Source organism: Dasypus novemcinctus, chromosome 1, assembly GCF_030445035.2.
Source record: "Dasypus novemcinctus isolate mDasNov1 chromosome 1, mDasNov1.1.hap2, whole genome shotgun sequence".
NCBI lineage: Eukaryota > Metazoa > Chordata > Mammalia > Cingulata > Dasypodidae > Dasypus > Dasypus novemcinctus.
In genome coordinates this window covers 101,169,972-101,194,015 of record NC_080673.1, presented here as the reverse complement: position 1 = coordinate 101,194,015, position 24,044 = coordinate 101,169,972, and the positions used below count along the sequence as shown (strand labels likewise).

Genomic DNA, 24,044 nt, shown 5'->3' with positions numbered 1-24,044 from the left:
GGCACTGCCATGTTCACAAAGCTGTAGCCACACAGTGCCACAGACTTCTGTGGTTTTAAGGTTGCCTTCTTCTTGATTCATACTTGCCCAATTTCTGCAATCCTTACCTTTTCTCCAGAGCTCTGAGGAAGATGGCTCTGCAGTTTTTGCTAATTGTCCAAAGATTCTCTGGGGGGCAGAACCATGGAATGTCTTACATTGCTATCTTGGTCTACTGAAACTGTATTGCACTTTAAACTTATAATTATTTATTTGTTTTCCTTAAGAAAATTTGGTGACAAAACTCAGCTTTTTAAAATACTAACACCTTTACCCTCTCTTCCATATGAATGTGGGAAAGGATAATTGGTGTAATTCATAGACATAAGTTAACTATTATGCCTACATTCAGATTAGAGTCTTATTAAGTTTTCTCTGTGTATTGTCAAAATGACAGAGTTCCTAAGCAAAATGTTCTTGCATTCTATAGCAATTTTATCCTTACAAACAAAAATATTATGCAAACTTAAATTCCAACCCACTGTTTTTTATTTGGCTTAAAGGTTCTACATAAAGCAAGAAACATAGTAGTAAATCAGGTACTGTGTATTCTTTCCAGAGGAACTTTTTGTTTGCTTATTGCACAGAACCTGCCTTGTTTGCCAGTGATTTTGAAACTGCACCACAGACTGGCCAACCCAAACAGCAAGAATTAATTGTTTTCTAGTTTTGGAAGCTAGAATTCCAAACCAGATGATGGAAAGATCAAGTTTTGTCAGAAGTCTGTAGCATTCTGGTGGTGGCTTGCTGGCAAAATTTAACTCAGTCTCTGATGTTCCCTATCTGTCTCCTACTACTGTGCCCTAATTTCTTCTGCTTATAAGGACTCTAGTCATACTGGATTGAGGTCTACCCTTATTTGGTCTGTCACTCTCCTTTAAATAATGACATTTTCAAAAGTTCTATGTATAAATGGAATCACATCCATAGGACCAAAGGTGAGGACTTGAACATGTCTTTGTGGGGGACATGATTCAATTCATAATAGAACCTAAAGTTTGGGATGTTACCATGATATACTAAAATAATCAAATTACACAATTTTTTCAAACTAAATCACTTATCTAATCATTACACTTAAGAGTTCAAATTGAGTTCATTTACTGACATTTTACAGAATATGTAATTTTCCATGCAAAAGCACTTAGTACAAAATTAGCAATGGGGTCATTATTACTTAGGTTGATTTATTCTGTTTATTCTTTGACTTACGAGCAGTTTGGTTAGATACTAATAGAAAATACCTCAAGAAAAAATACCATGAAAACTTAAATTTTTAACCAGTTGCATCATCAGCACATAATTATTAAAATCACCAAAATCATAATTGTCATCATCAATTTTACAAGATGTTGCATAGTTCTTCTACTAAAGGTATTTTGAGAATTATTCGCCAAAAGTAAGTGCTTATTTTTTTGCTTTTGTGTTACATTATATTTCCAAATTGCTTATTTATTCACTATCGTCTCTTTACAGTTATTAAATTATATTCTTTTAAAAGGGTTTTGACTAAGGTACCATTAAAAGGAAAAGCAGTATTCTAATTCGGTTGTGGATGATAAGGAACCTTAGCTGGATGAAGGTCCCTTCAAACTTTGTTTGAAAACTGGTTTCCAAGTTCTTAGGTAAACTGAAGACATTAAACAGACCTGAAAGAATCTGAGACATTTCACAATAGAGATAATTGACAGAGTCTGAGCTGCCATAACTGAGTCTGCTTAGGAAATCAATTTACAAATTTACTTTGAGATAATTAAGCAATGTATTCTGACCTCTGGCCAGTTACATTATTTATCAAGCATCTAATTGATAGGAAAGCTGTGGTTTATTCTCATGCATGGTTTATTCTCATAAGTATTTTAAAGCTTTTATATAGTTTTCTGCTCTGCATTTTGTACACACACAAAGTACTCTATTGATAAAGAATGTATCCCCATGCTACTGCAATGATTTAAGAAAAATAAGCACTTTTTAAAAACCCATTAAGAATATTTTCTATAGCCTGAATTTATGACATATACTATTTTTGGTCTAAGTGAAGACTTTCAAGTACAAAGTGAAAGGTGAAGGTCATCTGCCAGTCAGTACTTTATTATTAACTAATTTATGTTCTTGAAAGATATTTTCACTGGTTATAGAATTCTTTGTTGACAGTTTTTCATTCCTTTAGGTACTTCAAAGATGATTTTCCATTGGCTTCAGGCTTGCATAATTTTTATGAAAGGTCTACAATATTCTAATCTCTGTTCCTCTGTATAAATCGTGATTTTTTATACTGGCTGATTTCAAAGTTTTCTCTTTGTTTTTTGGTTTTCAGCAGTTTGAATATGATGAGACTAGGGTTTTTGTTTTGCTTTATTGTTTTCTAAATATTGTTTTTATTGTTGTTTTACATGAATATCTTGCTTAGTGTTCTCTGAACTTGTGGGATATGTGATTTTTTTTAGTGTTTTATTAATTTTGGAAAAAAAAATTTCCATTATCTGTCCAAATAGTTCTTCTGCCCTTTTCTGACCTCCCCCCCCCTCCTTTTTTTTCTGGGATTCAATTATGTACTTGTTTTACTGTTTAATATTGTTTCCAGGTCTTGAATGCCATGTTTCTTTTTGTTCACTTCTTTTATTTAAATTCTTTTTTCACTTTCTGCTTTGGTCTGGGTGATTTCTATTGACCTATCTTCAAGTTCACTGATTTGTTATCCTCAGTTTTGTCATGTCCACTAATGAACCTATCATAGGAAGCTTTTTCATTTGTAGCATTTCCATTTGACTCTTAAAGATTCCATCTTTCAGTTAAAATTACCCATATGATCATACTTGTTGTCAGTATTTTCTACCAGACTCTTTAATATAATAATCATAGTTATTTAAAAGTCTGAGTCTAGTTCCTTACACCAATGTGTCATAGCTGAGCCTGGTTCCATTAATAATTTTGTCTCTTCACAGTGTGTTGTTTTCTATGGTTTTACTTATCTCCTAATTGTAGTTTGAAAGTCAAATATCTTGTGTAGTCTAAAGTAAATAGTACTTATGCTCAGAAAAGTGAATGCCACATCTCATAGTAGGCTTTTAGTGTGACAGGTTGTGTCAATTTAGACATGGGTTGATTTGATTTTGGGTTTTGTTTTGCTACAGTTTCCCTCAGTGCATTATAACCTTCAAATTCATCTAATGTGATTTTGAGTTTAAAGTGAGGACTAATTAGCCAAGGTATCTTTTTATGCTTGTTTTGTTCCATCCTCAGTTTTAAGCGTTCCCCTTGTTCTTTTCCCTCAGGGAGAATTTGAACATTTCCAGCAGTAGACTGCTGTAACTGATGCCCTTTAGACTGCTGGCCCATGAGTGGGGGTATTCTCTTCTGTTCTGGTATAGCCCTGGTCAAGGCAGTCAGTATTCGTCCCTGGGTCTCAGGGGTGGGGTCTTCTCAGGGACCCTGCTCACTTTCCTGCTCTTAGAGACGTCTAAATGTATTCCTGCCCCTCTACCAGAGGTTGAAGTGTTTTGTTTGTTTTTCACTTGCCCAGTACTCCTCTTGTCTTGTATCCTAAGGGTGGCCGAGTTTGCTGTCTTTTCCAGTGCCATGGGTCAGAGAGAGTGGGGAGAAAGAGTGAAGCTGGGTTTTGTACTTTCCGCCACAGGGAGAGGTTGATTTTACCTCTCCTTTACATACATCTGAGGGAGTTTTTCTCAGATCTCTCACTCTGCCCCAGTATTTCTTGTGAGCACCCAGTTAGGTCTGTGAGAAAAGCCATGTATTTGCAGCTCTTAGGGTTTTATTATTCTCATGCTAGCCTCCACTTGGTCTTAAGAAGTTAATTTAAAAGTTTAACTTAATTTCTCTTACTGTTCTTTATAGTGGCTCCTTCTTCCACCTAGGCTCTGCCACAGTGAATATATGCCAGTATTCAGTCTATCCTAATAGTCAGTTGTCTTATCTCAGATTTCAGGTTACTGCTCGTCATGTGACATTAGTGCTTTTATAGGGTTAAAAATTGTGATTTTAAAGATTATTTGGTAATCTTTAATGTAAGGGTAGAAATAATGCTTTTTCCAACTTTATATATCTCAAGTGGAAGCTGGAAATCTAGCAGTTATTCTTTTTCTTTTTTAAATATTTATTTATTTTATTTATTTTCCCCTTCCCCCTCCTGCCCCAGTTGTCTGTTCTCTGTGTCTATTTGCTGCGTGTTCTTCTTCGTCTGCTTCTGTTGTTGTCAGCAGCACGGGAATCTGTGTTTCTTTTTGTTGCGTCATCTTGTTATGTCAGCTCTCTGTGTGCATAGCGCCACTCCTGGGAAGGCTGCACTTTCTTTCGCACTGGGCGGCTCTCCTTACAGGGCGCACTCCTTGCGCATGAGGCTCCCCTACGTGGGGACACCCCTGCGTGGCAGGGCACTCCTTGCGCGCATCAAGTCTGCTTCCCTAGCAGTTTATTCTTAAAAGTAAATTGGGTAAATGCCAACAGAGTCTCCCAGAGGTGACTCTAATCCGCTGGAGAGATGAATAGAAGCTGTATAAATTGGTGAACCTTGAGATTAAAAAATGGCCTTATACTTTCTGTTGCAACTTGTAAATAACTCGTTAAGTATAACTTAATAATAGTAATTAAAAAGCCCTAATTTAGACATCCAATTACTTGTCACTTGCCAGGAAAAACTGGCAGAAATTGTCAAAATGGATAAAATTCAGGGGGTAAAGTGGCAAGAAAAATTAGTGGATCTGGCCAGGGTCCAGAAGAAGACTGGACATTATTTATTCTAGAAAAAAATATAGAAGAAAATTTGTATCAAGCATTGTATTATTCAGCCAAAGGAGTGCTGATGCAAAATACCAGAAATCTGTTGGCTTTTATAAAGGGTATTTATTAGGGGTAAAAGCTTACAGTTATAAGGCCCTAAAGAGTCCAAGTCTGCTTTCTCACCAAAATCCATTGCCAAATGTTGACGCAAGATGGCAGGTGATCTCTGCCTGGTCTCTCAGGCCTTCTCAGCTGCTCTGGTCTTTATAACTATCAGGCAAATGGCTCATCTCTTTTCCTACAGCTTTAGCTGTTTGAGCTTTCTTCTTTCTGTGATGACCAAGTTTCTCTCCCCTTCTGTGTGTCTTCTTGAGTGAATGTCTTTTTATATCAGCATACCAAGAAGGTGGGGACTCAATCCTGAGTCATGCCCTATTGATGTGGACAAATCAAAACCCTAATCTTCACATAATTGAATCAAAGATATCTCACCTGAATCTCATACAATCAAAGGGTATCATACCCTGAGGAATAGATTCGTTTGCAAACATAATCTCTCTTTTAGGGATTCATAAATAATCTCAAATGGCTACACGCATCAAGAGAAGTCTTCACTTTGTTCTCCCTTCTGACTGGGTTTTATTAGGATAGCTATTTAATAAAGACATACCTCATTTTATTGTGCTTCATTTTATTATGCTTTGCAGATATTGTGTTTTTTTACAAATTGAGTTTGTGGCAAACTTGCATTGAGCAAGTTTATTGGCTCCACTTTTCCAACAGCATGTGCTTATTTCATGTCTCTGTGCCATTTTGGTAGTTCTTGGAATATTTCAACCTTTTCCATTATATCTCTTACAGAGACCTGTGATCTTTTTGTTACTTTTGTAATTATTTTGGGGTTCCACAAACTATGCCCATATAAAATGGTGAATTCAATTGATAAAAGTTGCAAGTATTCTGAATGCCCCAAAAGTAGCCATTCCCCCATCATTCTCCCTCTCCTCAAGCCTTCCTATTCCTGTAGACACAGTAATTTTATATTAGACTAATTAATAACCCTACAATTGCCTCTAAGTGTTCAAGTGAAAGGAAGAGGCCCATGTCTTTTACTTTAGATCAAAAGCTAGAAATGATTACACTTAGTGAGGAAGGCACATTGAAAGCCAAAATAGACCAAAAGTTAGGCCTCTTACACCAAATGGTTAGCCAGGTTTTGAATGAAAAGGAAAAGTTCTTAAAGGATATGAAAAGTGCTACTCCAGTGAAAGCACAAATGATAAGAAAACAAAACAGTCTTAATACTGATATGGAGAAAGTTTTAGAGATCTAGATAGAAGATCAGACTTAATCACACTATTTCTTTAGGCCAAAGTCTATTCCTGGGCAATGCCTTATCTCTCTTTAATTCTGTGAAGGCTGAGAGACGAAGCTTCAAAAGAAAGATTTGGAACTGGTAGAGATTGGTTTATGAGGTTTAAGGAAATAAGCAGTCTCCATAAAAATAAACATATGAGATGAAACAGCCAGTGTTGATGTAGAAGCTGTACCAAGACATCCAGATGATCTAGCTAAGATCATTGATGAAGGTGGCTACACTAAACAATAGATTTTTAATATACATGAAACAGCCTTCTATTGAAAAAAGATGCCATCTAGGACTTTTATTGCTAGAAAGAAGTCAATGCCTGGCTTCAAATCTTCAAAGTCCGGCCTGACTCTCTTGTTAGGGGCAAATGCAGACGGTGATTTTAAGTTAAAGCCAATGCCCATTTACCATCCTGAAAATCCTAGGGCCCTTAAGGGCTAAAAATCAACTCTGCCTATACACCAGAAATGGTACAACAAAGCCTAGATGACAACACATCTGTTTCCAGTAAGGCTTACTGATTATTTTAAACCCACTTTTTAGACCTACTGGTCATGAAAAAAAATTCCTTTCCAATGATTACTGCTCACTGACAATGCACCTGGTCACCCAAGAGTTCTGATGGAGATGTACAATGAGATTAATGTTCTTTTCATGCCTGTTAACACAAGTCCATGAACCAAGGATTCATATGAATTTTCAAGACTTAATAGCTAAGAAATACATTGCAAAATACTATAGCTGCCATAGATAGTGATTCCTCTGATGGATCTGTGCAAAGTCAATTGTGAATCATCTGGAATGGATCCACTACTCTGTATGCCATTAAAGAATGTTTATGATTCATAGGAGGTAAAATAGCAACATGAACAGGAGTTTGGGAGAAGTTGATTTCAACCCTCATGGATGACTTTGAGGGATTCAGGACTTTAGTGGAGGAAGGAACTGCAGATGCAGTAGAAAAAGTGAGAACGAGAATTGGCAGTAGATACTGAAAATGTGACTGAATTGCTGCAATCTGATGATTTAAAACTTGAATGGGTGAGCAAAGAATGTGGTTTCTTGGGATGGAATCCACTCCTCATGAATATTCTGTGAATATTGTTGAAATGACAGTAGAGTATTTAGAGTATTACATAAACTTAATTGAGAAAACAGCAACAGGTTATGAGAGGGACTCCTATTTTGAAAGAAGCTCTATTGCTATCAAACAGCATCACATGTTTCAGGGACATTTTTTGTGAAAGTAACAGTCAACTGTTGGGGAAAACTTCATTGTCTTATTTTAAGAAATTGCCACAGCCACTCCATCCTTCAGCAATCACTATCCTGATCAGTCAGCAGCCATCAATATTGAGACAAGACCCCTCCACCAGCAAAAAGATTACAAATCTATGAAGATTCATATGATTGTAGCTTTTTTTTTAGCAGTGAAGTATTTTTAATTAAGGTTTATACATTGTTTTTTAGACAATGCTATTGCACAGTTAATAGTATTATAAATAGTATAACACAGTATAGGATAAACATAACTTTCAAATGCACTGGAAAACCAAAAAATAGCATCACTTGCTTTATTACAATTTCAACTTTTTTGCAGTGGTCTGGAACTGAACCTGCAATATCTCTGAGGTATGCCTGTGTAAGATATTCTAGGTTCTTCTTATACCTATGCTGTCCAGTACTTGGAATCAGCCATTTCCCCATAAAGCGCTGGTGTCTGTTAGTAGGAAATGGTATTTCAAGAACACATGGTTCCTAAGTGTTCCCGTTTCTTCTGTATTGATCGTTGTTTCTAGACCTGTGCAGTGGACAGAGCTAAGAAACTCATACAAACACACACATACACACAAACACATATATAGTCAAATAAAATACCTTATGAGTGCAATAAAATTCAGGGCTACTGGGTTTTGACTTAAATTCTTATATTTTATAACTGTATTTCTTCTTTTCCACATCAAAAGCACTAGTTCTCAAGGGCAGAGAGAAAAATAGCATTTGAATATCCCATAATTGCTTACTTACTTTATCCCATATAACCATCTCAGAGTAACAATAATAATATTGCCATGGCAATATGATTACTGAGAACATTTAAAAATATTTTGAATATGTTTATCCCATTCATCCACCATTTTTAATAATTGTACTATATCTGTTTTCTGTTCATTTGGCCATTCTCTCCCTTTTTACCATTATTTATTTTTAAAATTTTATTAAGAAATTGTGGGTTTCCAGAAAATCATGCAGAAAAACAATGTCCCCAAATACTCCCCTCACACACAGTTTTCCCTATTATTAAGATAATGCATTTTTGTGATATGTTAACTACAATTGATAAATGGGGTTCACTCTTTGTGTTGTAGAGTTCTTTGGTTTTAAAATTTTTATTCTGGTAACATGTATACAACTTAAATTTCCATTTTAACCATTTCCTGTCTACTTCCTTCAGATGGAATGGAAAATAGAAAGAGAAGAGGGCTGATGCAGGTATGTCAGAGAAGGACAGTTACTCTGACTACTTGTGAAGATAACATTTTGCTTATGTTTTGTAAAGAGTCCAACCACTATATTCTGGAGTTAGGTGTACAATTGAAAATGAGTCAAAATCTTTTCTTTTTCTTTTTTTGTGAACATTTTCTGGTTCTGTGTGAGATGATATATTTCATAGCCAAGCATTGTGCAGTTTAATCTATTCTGACTGGTAGTTTACATAGGGGAAATTGCCTGGAAAATTTGGCACATCATTTTTTTTTTTTATTTTGCTATTGCCAGTTTTTGTTTGCCTCTTTTTATCTTCATGGATTATTTAGTGGAAGAGAGCATATCAGATACATATAATCTGTATTCATGGTCCCTATTAAATCTCATTTGATTTTTGGAAACTGTGCTAGTGTTTATGAAGACAACAACTCTGTTAGAAAATTTAACAGAAGTATGTTTATATTTTTACTGTAAAAGACAATAGAGCAGAAATAGCTTCAATTTATTAAAGTTTCTATAGCACAATATTTAACAGCATGGATTTTGAGGCCGCAGACCTGGGTCTAAATCCAGGCAACACCACTTTCTGTGAATTTGGGCTTCTTACCCAACCATTAAGAATCTTGGGGGGAGCGGACTTGGCTCAGTGGATAGGGCGTCCGTCTACCACATGGGAGGTCCGTGGTTCAAACCCTGGGCCTCCTTGACCAGTGTGGAGCTGGCCCATGTGAGTGCTGATGCACGCAAGGAGTGCCCTACCATGCAGGGTGTCCCCACGTAGGCAAGCCCCACGCGCAAGGAGTGTGCCATAAGGAGAACCACCCAGCGCGAAAGAAAGTGCAGCCTGCCCAGGAATGGCACTGCACACACAGAGAGCTGACACAACAAGATGACACAACAAAAAGAAACACAGATTTCCGTGCCACTGACAACAACAGAAGCAGACAAATAAAAACAAGCAGCAAATGGAAACACAGAGCAGACAATGGGTGGGGGGGGGCGGTTGGGGGGGGTTGGGGGGGTTTGGGGGAAGGGGAGAGAGAAAGAAATAAATCTTAAAAAAAAAAAAGAACCTCGGTTTTCTTGTGTATGATGGAGATAAAATATCTACCTTTTAAGGTTGCTTTGAGTAATATACGTAGCATGTGTTTGACATATCATAAATACACAATAGATAGCAGCCACAATTGATTATTACAAATATGATAAGAGATATTAATTTTATCATGAATGCATGTGAAAGCCATAAACTTGTGGGCAGGACCTAGGCCTTATATAATAGTTTTAGATGACAAAGGTATAGGCACTTATATGAGCTGACATGTAATTTTTTTCACCATACATCACAGGTAATTTTCCTATCCTATTGATTTTACCCTTATATTTTAGCATGCAAACATATCCCTAAATGAATTGTGTATGAACTGATTCATACATTTAGGAAGGCAGTAATTACACAGAGCACATTTCTAGAAAAAAATTAATTCTTTTATTAAGAAAACAAATTCTCCTACATATGAAAGAGAGCAAAAGGTACTCAAACAAACGACTAAATAACTTTGAAGTCATACATAGAGTTTTATTGGACACCAACTGAAGAAAGCAGGCCCACATACCAAGTGCATCAATTACACAGATGGAGAGAAAGTCCCATCTCACAATATTTGGGTTCTAAGGTCATAAGGTTTTGACTTGCCAGGGAAGCATAGGCATTATGGATCAAAGAACATGATTTGCATAAAAAAAATACTTTGCTAAATTCACAACAAACATTTTATGTTTCAAGAAAGTTTTTAACCATGTCCATGTAGAGCCAATGATTGTTTATACAGGCTTTAATTGGAGAGCTACAAATTGTCTAGGTATATTCTTGCTTATCCTCTTTTTTTCTCCCTCAGTTGTCTTCTGTCACAATTTCACTGCTTGTTCACTTCCTCGTGCATGGAGTTAGATACCTTCCACAACTGAAGTTTTACTATTTTACTTCTGGCAGCCAGTCATATAAAAGATATGAAAAAGAAATTTGAAATTATAATCTTTATTTTTTAATTTTTTAAAAAATTAAATTAAATTAAAATTTTTTGTCTTTATTTGTATTTTTAGTATGTTACATTAAAAAAATATGAGGTCCCCATATACCCGCCACCCCCCTCACCCCACTCCTCCCCCCATAACAAACAACAACCTCCTCCATCATCATGAGACATTCATTGTACTTGGTGAATACATCTCTAAGTACCACTGCACCTCATGGTCAATGGTCCACATCATAGCCCACACTCTCACCGTCCACCCAGTGGGCCATGGGAGGACATACAATGTCTGGTAGCTGTCCCTGCAGCACCACCCAAGACAACATTTTAACAGTGCTGAATTATGTGAATTTCCTTTGTTTGAGACAATTATTATCTTTATAAAAATATCACAGTGTAGTTTTATATTAAAACATAGTCACCATGGTAAAATGTATTTAAATAGAGAGGAAAAAAAGGAAAAATTTTTTGCAAATGTTAAGCTGTAAATAGAAATGGACCATCAATAAAGGAAGGGTTGTTGGTTCAGAGAAACCAACATATATGTGGTAAGGATATCCATTGCATCAGACACAATGGAAGGAGAACAGGACAGTTAACACCTAGGTAGATGCAGATTCATGTCTTCAAGACAAGTAGTTCTCACTGCCACTTACTAGGTGTGTGACGTTGAACAAGTCCCTTTTTGATGTTTAGTTTCATGTCTCAACTGGCCTAGGTTATGATATCCAGTTTAGTCAAGCAAAAGTACTAGCCTCATTGTTACTATGAGGGTAGGTATTTCATGGATTTAAATGATTAGTCAGTTGATTGCTTTAATGGATGGGTACATCTACAATCAACATAGGAGATTGCCTTGAGCAATTTGAAGAATCTCTTCATCTAATCAGTTGGAGTCTTCAAAGGAGACCTGAGGATTTCAGCAGTCAAAAAGAAGAATTTGTATCTCTACTTTGGCCAGTCGGCTTCCCCTGGGAAATTCATCGTTTCATTTATAGGTGTTCTCAACTTGCAGCTTCTCCTGTGGAATTCAACATCACTATCAAGTTCCCGATGTTCAGCCTGTGCTGTTGAATTCAGACTTCTCAATCCCCATAATCGTGTGTACCAATTCCTAAAATGAATCTCTTAATATTTCAATACCTGTATCTATTCTATCTAGCTCCACCTGCCTACCTATTTATCTAATCTATCAATCCATCCATCCTAAATCCTGTAACTTCTATGTCTCTGGAGAACCCTGGGTAATATACCTTTATAATATTTTTGACTCAACATGGTTAACTGTGAATTGTGGTACACATATAATGTCTATTATGTTTATACAGATTCTTCTAACCAAGAAATTATTGGAGAAAATGCAGAGGTTGAAAGTTCAGAACTGAAAAACACATGAGACTTTGCTTGGAGAAATTGAAAGTAAATTCTTGCAGAATAAAGAATATTCAGAGTTGAGGGGAGAAGCAGCATAACATAATGGAGAAGAGGGTGAACTGTGGGACTAGACTGCTGAATTTGAATCCCAGCTCTACCATTTACCTGGTACGTCACTTTGAAAAAGTTGTTTACCTGTTTCCCAGTTTCCTCATCTGTAAAATACAGAATATAAGGATAGTACTTGCTTTATGGCATTGATATCAGGATTAAATGACTCAATATGTGTAAAATGCTTAGCATCTAACATATACTACAAAGTATTGATATATTTACTAAATAATTTTTAGGAGAGAAAAATCAATTCTTATACAAATAGTCTTGATGATGGTTTTGTGTTAAAAGTATGTACATAAGTATTTATTATGTGTTTATTACACTAACTTGGATATCACATGATTTGAAGAAGAAATTAAAATTAGTACAAATCTATGTTGTTAATTTGGATAAAGCATTAAAAATAAATGAATAACAGTGGTTTGAAAATAGTATATTCTTGAGCCTTGACATTGCTGAATATTTGAACCAAATATAGGAGTTCTAGGTTGTTACAGCAATCCATCTGAATAGGAATAGTATACATTTTTCTAAAGCCCTTAAAAAATCCAATTAGAAGGCTATTTGGGTGATGAAGTCCTGGAGTCCCACAGTAGGATAGAGTACTCAGAAAGTATTATAAATGTGGTCAATTCTACAAGAAAATGTTATGGGAAAGTGTAATATGTTGCTTTAGCTCATTCAGTATCTGAAGAATTGGTGGTGTGTGTGGGGGGTTAGATATCAGTGCAGCATGGTTTTGTAGTAGGTTGGATTATTCCAAATTGTTTGGAATTGGACATGTGAGTGGATATGACAGTTGGTGCTTTCTCCCAATTGAGTACTTTTCCTTGTGCTCTCTAAAACCTGACGTATTAGTCAGCCAAAGGGGTGCTGATGCAAAGTACTAGAAATTTGTTGGCTTTTATAAAGGGTATTGATTTGGGGTAGAAGCTTGCAGTTACTAGGCCATAAAGCATAAGTAAGTTCTATCACCAAAGTCTGTTGCCACATGTTGGAGCAAGATGGCTGCCGACATCTGCCAAGAGTTCAGGCTTCCTGGGTTCATCTCTTCCCCGGAGCTCGATTCTATCCAGGCTCAGCTGCTCTGCTCCTGTGTGTGCTTATTTCCCATGCATCAAGCTCAAAACTCCAAACTCCCTTCTCTGTGAGTCCCCACCCACCAAGCGTGCAGGGATGCAATATCCTACTGTTGTGGCCCAATCAAAACCGTGATCATTATTTAATCATGTAAAAGTGAAACCTCTGAATCCAATACAATCTAATATGCCCAGAGGGACAGACCTGTTTACAAACATAATCCAATATCTATTTTTGGATTTCATAAACAATATCAAACTGCCACACCTGAGAAGAGCAGATATCAGATGGTGGCAACTCCTTCAGTTTGGGTTGGGAAATGAGAAGATATGTAAGTCTTGCTAAGTCCAACTGAGTCAGCAGATCCCAGCCTAGTTGCTAACTTTAAGTAACATGGGGAACAAAGAAATACTTCTTGTAAATGCTTCTTGAGCTATTGAGGCTGTTTGTTCCTGCAATAAAAGCTGACACATATAGTACTATTTTGGATAGAGTCATCAACTCCCCTCCTTGAGGGCTTGGTCTATGTGGGCTGTGAAATTTGTAGTGCTAAAAAGCAAAGCCATGCCTGTAGTAGAAAAACTTATGACATTTAACAATGAGATGGCCACTCCAGAAGGAAACTCCATTAGCAATTGTCATAGAGAATTGTCTGTAGCAGAGGGCAATGAGAAGAGGCTCATTTTATTTTCCTAGGCAACCTCAACTTTCTGTGAACTGTCTAGGAACTCCGGTAATGGAGAGGGCCATAGATTTTCTTTTCCACAAATTTTGTATGCGTTGTCATCAGTTGAACTCTGCCTTTGTGTGGAGAATCACGGGTCTCTAGTGAGATTGAGAATCACAGACCTTGAGTGACCCTTAAGCTAGGAAAACTTTAGATTGGAAGTTGGCCTTTGAATTACCATAGGAAAACAAAAGTTATTCTATTTATCAGCTTTTCTCAGTGACCCAAGTATGACAAGAGTTGAATTTCAGAGCATATGTTCATAAATTTACAACAGTCATGCCATAGTGACAAAGAATAATTGAAAATGGTTTAAAAATATTCATAATTTAGGGAGGTGAACTTGGCCCAGTGTATAGGGCGTCTGTCTACCATATGGGAGGTCCATGGTTCAAACCCCGGGCCTCCTTGACCTGTGTGGAGCTGGCCCATGGGCAGTGCTGATGCGCGCAAGGAGTGCCCTGCCACACAGGGGTGTCCCTGTGCAGGGGAGCCCCATGCGCAAGGTGTGCACCCCATAAGGAGAGCCGCCCAGCGTGAAAGAAAGTGCAGCCTGCCCAGGAACTGTGCGGCACACACAGAGAGCTAGCACAGTAAGATGATGCAACAAAAAGAAACACAGTTTCCCATGCCGCTGACAACAACAGAAGTGGACAGAGAAGAAGAGGCAGCAAATAGACACTGAGAACAGACAACTGGGGCTGGGGGGTGGGGGGAAGGGAAGAGAAATAAAAATATATATATTCATAATTTAAACTAAGTCATTTTATTTTAAGTTTTGTGGTTAGTTTAACTCGGTGGTTCTGAGTTTGATTACACTGTGGAATCACCTGGAGAGCTTTAAAATGTATTTATGCTTTGGTTCCACCCATAGAAGTTCTGATTTAATTGGTCTGGTGTATAACTTGGGCATCTGAAAAGCAAAAGTGGAATAAAAGAGAATTTTTGTAACAAAGGATTGATCATTAGCTTTTCACACAATAGTCAACCTTAAATATTGTTTTTTTTTTTTAAAGATTTATTCATTTTATTTAATTTCCCCCCCTCCCCCGGTTGTCTGTTCTTGGTGTCGATTTGCTGCGTCTTGTTTCTTTGTCGGCTTCTGTTGTCCGCTTCTGTTGTCGTCAGCGGCACGGGAAGTGTGGGCGGCGCCATTCCTGGGCAGGCTGCTCCTTCTTTTCGCGCTGGGCGGCTTTCCTCACGGGCGCACTCCTTGCGCGTGGGGCTCCCCCACGCGGGGGACACCCTTGCGTGGCACGGCACTCCTTGCGCGCATCAGCACTGCGCATGGCCAGCTCCACACGGGTCAAGGAGGCCCGGGGTCTGAACCGTGGACCTCCCATATGGTAGACGGACGCCCTAACCACTGGGCCAAAGTCCGTTTCCCTTAAATATTGTTATTATCATACTTAGAATACCTTCTTGTTGAGAAGACTGTAAATATAAGAGTTTCTAAATGGATATTATATATACTGGGGTCCTTTTTGTTTATATTATTGGGATAGCAGCAATAGCTTTGAGGACAAGAGTTCACTGTCTTTCTCTACTGCTGTTGCCACGTACTACCACTTGATTTATAATAATTTAAATAGGTAGAATGATAATAATACTCTGACTTTATATTTCTACAACTTCTTTTGTCTAAGCTATTCAAAGAAATTTTCAAACTGTGTCTCACTGAGTCTTACAATTCTTCCACAAGCAGTGAATAACTACAATTATTTTACAATGTTTGCAAGGTGGGAAAAACAGAAGCACAAGGAAACGATGGCTCTGGACAAGAAAATACTTGGGTATTTTGGTTACATAGGCAAAGTATCAATGACCAACTAATTTGAAATAATCTTTATATGAAATTCTAATATACAGTACACTATTTTTGGACTACAAAGTGTTGATCTTTCTAAAGGAACAAAGAAGGGGATAAGTTAAATAAATGATGTCAAAAAATAAGACAAATCATCTTTTTTTCACCCTTAGTATGAATATTCTGACTGTCTCATATTCCTTAAAATTTCCTCATATTCCTCCTTGCACTTTATATAAAAATAATAAAAGTTCTATAAATTTGGCTTTAGGATTCACAATTAGACTACTTGATGGCTGCAAGCTACCTTTAAAATGCAAGGGGAAGGGAATGATGGAATGGTTCCGTTCTAATCAGTCAATCTGTTTCACTTTTTCTCTTCAACCAAACTGAATTTAGCATAATTGACTTCCTTTCCCCTCCATTTCCTGTATATCTTATGAATCTTAGTCAAATTTGACAAGGGCATCTGTCAGAGAGGCATTTCAGGGAGTAGTTAATAGCAGAGCTCTGGGGCAATTGGGGTTCATACAAGTTGCTAATCTCTTAGTGTGTTCATCTGAAAAATGGAGATGATGTATCATTTTCTAACCTTGAGTCCATTATCTCGACACCTGGTTCTTACTTAACACTGTCTTGGCACCCAATTTAAGCTAAAAGAAAGTTCAAATCATGGTGTCGCCAAGGTGAGTCTTTCTTCCAGAAGACTGGCATTCTGAGGCTTGCTGGTGGTGATCCTTGGCTCCTCTGTCACCTGGCAACGCATATAGAGTTCTCTGCTGACCTCTCCATTCTTTTCTGCATTAACTGAATTTTAGCTTCTGGTTGCTTCCTGTGACTTTCTCTCTGTGTCTGAATTTCACTCCACTTATAAAGGACTCCAATGGTAGGATTAAGACTCATCCTGAATGAAGTGGGCCACACATTAACTGAAGTAACCTAATCGAAGAGTCCTACCTACAATGCGTCCACACCTGCAGTAATGGATTAAGTTTAAGAACTTTTTTCTGGGGTATATGTAGCTCCAAACCATGACAAATGTTCCCTCCCTTTATCTCCTGTAGTTAACAGAGGCGAACTTATGCTACCCTACTGGCACATACAGTTTCCCACTTTTAAATCTGAAAACCAATAACCCATTCTCATAAGCAGTATTTCCCCAAATTAAAGTTCAGGTATTACAAAAATTTATGGGTAAAAAAACTGGGAGTCTTCTTCAGCAAGATGAAAATCATTCCATTAACTATTTCCAGTGTGTACAGGGAAAGGGAAAAGGAAGTCCCGAGGTAATTCAAAGGAAGAGGGTAGAATGATTCAAACAGCAATAGGGAAAATCATTCCAGAAACAATGTGCATCTCTTAGTCTGATGTTAGTGAAAATACCTTTAATATTTAAATGTTTAATATTTTTATGTTAGTTTGAGGTAAATTTTCTGGTATCTTTCAGTTGTTTTAAAATACCTGCTTACTTTGAGTTTTCATATAAAAACATTTGCTGAATTTTATCAAATGCTTTTATTTTCTTCCATTGATATAGTAATTTTTTTTCTCCTTTTATTCAGTGGAAGTTTTAAAAGGATTTTTGCATGGTTAAGTACATGCTTCACTTATAAAACATTTAATAGATCAAGAGAACAATGCATATTCTTGGTTACTAAGGTAGCTACTCTGAGATATTTCTAATAATGCAGCCTTATTAATTGTGAATTATACTTCTTTATATCCTTAGTTGTATTTTCCCTGCTTGATTTATCAATTTATGAAAGAGGCACATTAAAATCCCTTGCTGTGATCATGGTTGGTTGTAGTCAAATCTATCAATCTTCTGGTCATTCCTTTTCATTTACTAAAGAGTTCAGCATCTCTACACTACAACTCCTGTAATTTTCTTGGAATTTTGACATCCATGCAGATGATCCATCTAATATACTTGTCTCTTACTATCAATTATTTTACTCTAACTTCCCACATTCACCCCCTTTCATATCCTAGATTTTGTTATTACCAACAATTTTGAAATTTGTGGTTACCAATAACCAAAACAAATCCAATTTCAAACATTTTACTCTCTGGCCACCATCTCCCACTTTCCATTGCAAGAATTGTTCAACTAGCATATCCAATCCACTGATTTACCAGCTTTTTGTGTCCATCCTCCTCCTCATGTTTCACTTTTTTCTCCTTATGCAGCTTTATTTCCATGGTCCATTAGTGTAGTCACTGCTTTGAATAAACCCTTAATTGTTGTAGCAAAGCCAGGAGTTTTGAGCAGCAGAAAAACCCAAAACAGCATTTGGAGAGGCAGAGGAACAGATTTATTACTTATGGGCCCAGAGGAGAGTCAGTCTCCAAATTCTGAGTCCCATTTCTCAGTTTTCATAGGTTTATATAGGATTTTATGTGGGATCAGTATGATTTTTGCTTATTGGCTAATGTGTTGCTAGGTGAAATTTTGCAAGCTGAATTACAGAAGCAGAAGGCAGGTGCAAGGTCACAGGCTAATTTACAGAAGTGGGGGCAGGAGTGGCTCATTAGATATTTTTGCAAGGTTTTACTTTTTATTTTTCAACAATTCCCCCCTTTAATGCCCTTATAAGTTTTATAGGGTATTACTCAAACTAAGTGGAAAAACAACTTAAGGTAGTGAAGCACTTTACAAAACACAAGTACATTATTAAGATTAGTATTCTTTTAACTACATTCCAGTTTCTGGGAGCTGTAGCTATTAGTTCTGTTCCCAACAGTAATCCAAGCAGTTTGAAGAGGAGTAGGAACTGTAGGGAAGAGGAGTCCATCTAGTTAGGTGATGGTGATTCTTAGTGGCTCTGAGCAATTTGGATTTTCAAGGGACAATCTGGTACAGGGTGAGTTGTCCAGTCATCTTGTTTTTCATTGGAGTGTGCCCTTTAAGGGTATGATGAATTCAAGGGGCTATACCTGAAACTTTGAGAGCAGTGGGGGTTACAAGGATAGCAATATGCGGGCCGTCCAGGTGGGTTGGAGGGGCTCCATTTTCCACTCTTTTACCCAAACTAGGTGTCCAGGCAAGTGAGGATGTATTAGGTGGCCTAATGGGATGGGATCCTGACACAGGGCAGTTTAGTGTATTTGGGCTAGGGTTTTTAACTGCCAGAGGGTAGAATCCTGGCTAGTTTTTCCTAGGAGCCTGAGATTTCACTTGAAGGTTTGAATAATTGCGGATAATTGTTTAAACAAAATTTCAAAAGGTGACTAGCCTGAGGGTCTGGGGCTGCATCTGACTTTAAGAAGGGCTAATGGGAGCAGATTTACTCACAGGAGGCTAGTTTCTGTACAGAACTTGGCTAGGGTGGTTTTGAGAGTTTGATTTATGCATTTTACTTTCCCTGAGCTTTGGGGCCTATATGCTGTGTGGAGCTTTCACTTAATTCCTAACATTTTTGCTAGCTCTTAGATGATGGCTGCTATGAAAGCCGGTCCATTGTTGCTGCCTATGGATAAGGGTATCCCATGCCAGGGACTGATTTCTCAGAGCAGAGCTTTAGTTACTTTTCTTGCTTTTTAGTACGGGTGGGAAAGGCTTCGACCCAGCCACAGAAGGTGCACATTATTTCTACAAGTACTTATGGTTTCATCTCTGTGAAGTCCATTGTTAAGTTTTCAAAAGGGGCAGTTCCTGTGTATTGGATGCTGGCTGGGGCCTGGGGACCTTGGAAGGGGTGGATTTTAGCACAGGTTTGGCATTAGCTGCTAGCGGTGGTGCAGGGCGAGGCCATCCGGGCAATGTAGTACTATTTTCTGAGTAGGGCTCCTCAAGCAGTCTTTCCCAGGTGGGTGAGCTGGTGGTATTGTTGAGCAAGGGTGTAGGCGGCCTCCTTTGGGATGAAGGCTCGGCCATCCAGGAGTAGCCAGTTTCCCTCTGGTGCCTCCTTTTCTCTTTGCCCACTCCTGTTCCTCCTGGGTATGGTTTAGTTTTTCAATGTGTTGCCCTAAAAGGGACAGGTGCGGCACAGGCAGCAGGGCTTTGAGGGCTTTCTTGGCTGCCTGTTGAACCACTTTATTGGCCAGTGTATTCCCTTTAGTAACTGCTTCTGTTTATTTCTGATGTCCCGACAGTGGATGACAGTGATCCTGTTTGGCTTTCAGACTGCCTCCAGTAGTTGAAGGATTTAATTTAATTTTTTAATTTCTTTTCCCCCTGCACTTAGGAATTTCCTTTCTTTATAAATTGCTCTATGGATATGCACAGTAACAAATGCATATTTAGAATTAGGGTAAGTGTTTACCATTTGCCTGGCAGCCAGTGGTAGGGCTCAAATTAGTGCCTGAAGTTTTGCTCACAGTGCAGGCTACTCTTTAGGTAGGGGAGTTGCTTCCACTACTTATTTAGCTGTGGTGACTGCACATCCAAAGCCTCTCTCCATTTCTGATCAAACTGCTGCCATCTGTGAATAGAGTTTGATTTCAGCAAGGAAGTGGCCTGTCCTGGAGGTCAGGGAGACTGGCTTACATTTCTTCTGTTTTGCTAGCCAGCAAGAGGTTATCTACATATTGAAGGAGAGTACAATTTAGGTTTTCCTGTGGGTAGGAAGCTGGATCCACCACCAGGGCTTTTCCGAAAAGGGTGGGGGAGTTTTCAAAGCCCTGCTGGAGTCGAATTCAAGTTAATTGAGTTTTGTTGAGTCCTGGGATTCTCCCATTCAAAAGCAAACAGAGACTGGCTTTGGGGAGCGACCCACAGACAGAAGAAAGCATTTTAAAATCCAGACACATAAACCAGGCAGCCCCAGGCAGTACTGGCAGCAGTGGAGTGTTTCAGGGTGAAATATTCCCCCCTTTACAGGGTGGTCCTCCTGGATTAGTTTGGTCTGGATTCTTTTTTTTTTTTGAAGGTTTTCATTTTATTGAAACATTTCAACAATAAAGATTTATAAATATAAACATTGTCTTTAACCCCATCTTTCTTTTTTTTAATTATTTTTAATGTTACATTAAAAAAATATGAGGTCCCCATATACCTCCCACACCCCTCACCCCACTCCTCCCATAACCACAACCTCCTCCATCATCATGAGACATTCATTGCACTTGGTGAATACATCTCTGAGCACTGTTGCACCACATGGTCAATGGGCCACATCATAGTTTACACTCTTCCCCAGTCCACCCAGTGGGCCATGGGAGGACATACAATGTCCAGTAACTGTCCCTGCAGTACCAGGCAGGACACCACCAAGTCCTGAAAATGCCACATCATAGCTCTTCTTCCCATTTCCACCCTCAGCAGCTACCATGTCCACTTTCTCCATCTCAGTGTTACCTTTACTAATCACAATAGTTCCAGAATAGAGTATCAGTAAATCCACTCTAATCCATACTCTATTCCTCCATTCTGTGGACCCTGGGATGGCTATGTCCACTCCACCCCTCTATCGAGAGGGTGTGGGTCTGGATTCTTTAAGACTGCTGCTAACAGGGAGACCTGCTGTTTCATTCACTTTTTTGCTCCCCCCTCAACAGTTTTGTCCTGACTGATAAATACTTTGTTTGCGACTTTGAGGAGCTGGGAGATATTTATCTCTGTGAACTGTTTAGCTTCTGTAGTTTTTGTTTGATGTCTGGTGCTGCCTGGGTGACAAAAGCTGTGTTGACCATTCTCTGGCTTTCTGGGGCTTCTGGGCTGAAGGGGGTGTATATTTTACAGGCTTTGCAGAGTTGTTCATAAAAATTTCCTGGCGTTTTTTTCAGGCTTTTGAGTGACAGAGGCCAGTTTGGACACTTTTGTGGTCCGTTTTACCTCTTCCCTTACCCCCTGAGGAGGACTTTTTGATACCACTGAAAGAGAGCCCGTCCCTGATCTGTGATAAAGTCTCTGGCAAGTTGAGCTTCAGGTGCGACTTCTCAGGCCCGTTCCTCTGGCTCCAAGACACCTGTGGGGCCTGTTTTTACAACCACTTTTTGGCTTCCGTGAGTATCTGGCATTTCTCTTCCATATTGAACAGGGTTAGGAGGAGTTGGCGACAGTTATTCCAAGTAGTGTGGTGGGTTTAGAAAATGGACTCCATGAGGTTGGTAAGAATGTGAGGCTGTTCTGAATACGAAGGAGTGTGTGTGGTGCTTTCAGAGATTTGTAGTTGCAGAAGGCTGATAAAACAGGATTGACCTCCCGGGTTGGGTTGTTCCACCTGCAGTGATCTGGGCTGGACCCTGTGTTTCGTGGAGGGGCACCTGAAGTGCAGGTTGTGCTGATTGGAGCTTTTTTTTTTTTTTTTTTTTTTTTTGCCAAAGGGGTTTCAGGATTCCCTTCAGGACAGGGGGCGTTGACATGCCCAGGGAGACTGAAGGTGGAGGAATTTCTGGGAGATCTGCTTGTGGAAGCTTCGGGCCAGGGAGATGTTCTGGAATGGTTGGAACATAGGGCAGGAGGAGTGGGTTTTCTTCTAGAGTTTGTGTAGAATAATAGGTTTTTGAGGTCTGGCCATTTGAGTTACTTCCAACACAGAATTGAACCTAAGAGGGCAGGGTGTGGGCAATTTTTATCCAGGAATTGATATAGGGAAACTGATCAGGGTGGCTGGGGGTCCCAGTGACTGCCTGTTAAACTGCACAAAACTTGGCCACATCTAGGGTTCCTTCTGAAGGTTAGTTAACACCAAACTTAGGCTACTCCAATTGGCACAGAGTCCAGAGAGTTCTGGGGGACATACAGACACCATAATCTCTGGAAAATTCTTTTTTGAAATTTTTAACACACAATTTAAGACTGTGAGTTTGGATTGTGATGATCCCATCCCTGAACTGGTGTCACAGGACAAACAAAGGAGGGTAGCCTCTCCTGAGGCCCCTTGGATGCCTGCCTGTCAGCATCTCTTGCAAGAACTTAGGCTCGTCTTAACTGAGACGTCCATGTAGAGTCCGGATTAGCCATTAGGCCGTATGATGTCACTGCGGAGTGCAGGTTGGGGCCCACTTGGACTCCGTAGTGCAGGCCGTGGAGCCACAGATTGGATCAGCAGAGGCAAGCCTCTGCAGTCCCCATTCACTCACTCAATCCCTCAGAGGTTACAGTCTCACCCAAGGGACTACCCTATCGTGGAATCTCGAATCTCAAGATTTTGGCAGGTGATTAGTCTCCCCTTACATCCACAGATGGGCCTGACTGGGACCCAGACCCCCAGGGTCTTACTTTTCTGGCATCTTCTGATGTTGTTCAATCTACCTCTCTACTGAGTCAGGCCAGGTTGGAGGACGCAGCCCACAGGGATCCTTTCCCTGAAGGAGGCACTGTCAGGGGGACAGGTGGTGCTGCCTCATTCGTGTGTAGAGATCTCTGCCGGCTGCACCCACCAATCCCAAACTGGAGACTCAAAGGGCCTGCTCGGTTGGGTTTCCTGGTCAGGGAACCAAATGTTGCAGCAAAGCCAGGAGTTCTGAACCTCAGAAGAAACCCAAATGGCACTTGGAGAAGCAGAGGAATAGATTTATTATGTGTGGGCCCAGAGGAGAGTCCGTCTCCAAATTCTGAGTCTCATTTCTCAGTTTTCATAGGTTTATATAGAATTTATGTGGGATCAGCATGACTTCTGCTTATTGGATAACATGTTGCTAGGTGAAGTTTTGCAAACTGGGTTACAAAAGTAGAAGGCAGGTGCAAGGTTGCAGGCTGATTTACAGAAGCTGGAGGCAGGAGTCATTTGTCTGATATTCTCCTGTAAGACCATGTTTTCAGAGGCTGGTTTATAGAAGCAGGGGCAGGAGTGACTCATTAGATATTTTTGCAAGGTTATACTTTTTTATTTCTCAACAAATTACTTGTTCCATTCTACGTTCACTATATCCTGCTTGTAAAACCCCTACACTGGCAACATCTAACTCTACATACTCTATGCTTGCAAATGGGCATTGAAACATTATTAGTAAAAATACAAAGTCATGTTGGCTGTTTCACTTTTCATTTCTGACCATAAAAGTTACACTTCCCATCAGTTCTACTGCCTTGTACTCTAATCACTTTCCCACTTATTTAGGTATTTTACAGTTCCCCTATCCCCCAATTTTATACCTCTTTCTCATCTCATTTATTTCACTGAGAAAAATAGACACTATCAGATCTCACCATCAGATCTGTCCACTTCCTGGGATCTGTATCTATATATTTTTCTTTCTCATCTCTTACAGTGATTGGTCCCTGCTTCATTCAGGGCCAACCCCTTCCATTTTGTCGTCAGTCCTTGTGTCGCTTATCTACTCATGACCTTCATTCCAGCAAAGAACCGATCTTTCTTTCCCTCCTGA

The 24,044-nt window shown here is 39.1% G+C and overlaps 1 long non-coding RNA gene across 1 annotated transcript; it reads right to left on the bottom strand.

The window, feature by feature from the left end:
- Positions 1–14,706: 14,706 nt before the first annotated feature.
- Positions 14,707–16,484, bottom strand: LOC131278020 (uncharacterized). Its single transcript, XR_009185122.2, has 2 exons — positions 16,363–16,484; positions 14,707–14,876 (listed from the first exon to the last, which is right to left on the bottom strand). It is a non-coding gene; the product is annotated as an uncharacterized lncRNA (long non-coding RNA).
- Positions 16,485–24,044: the final 7,560 nt, after the last annotated feature.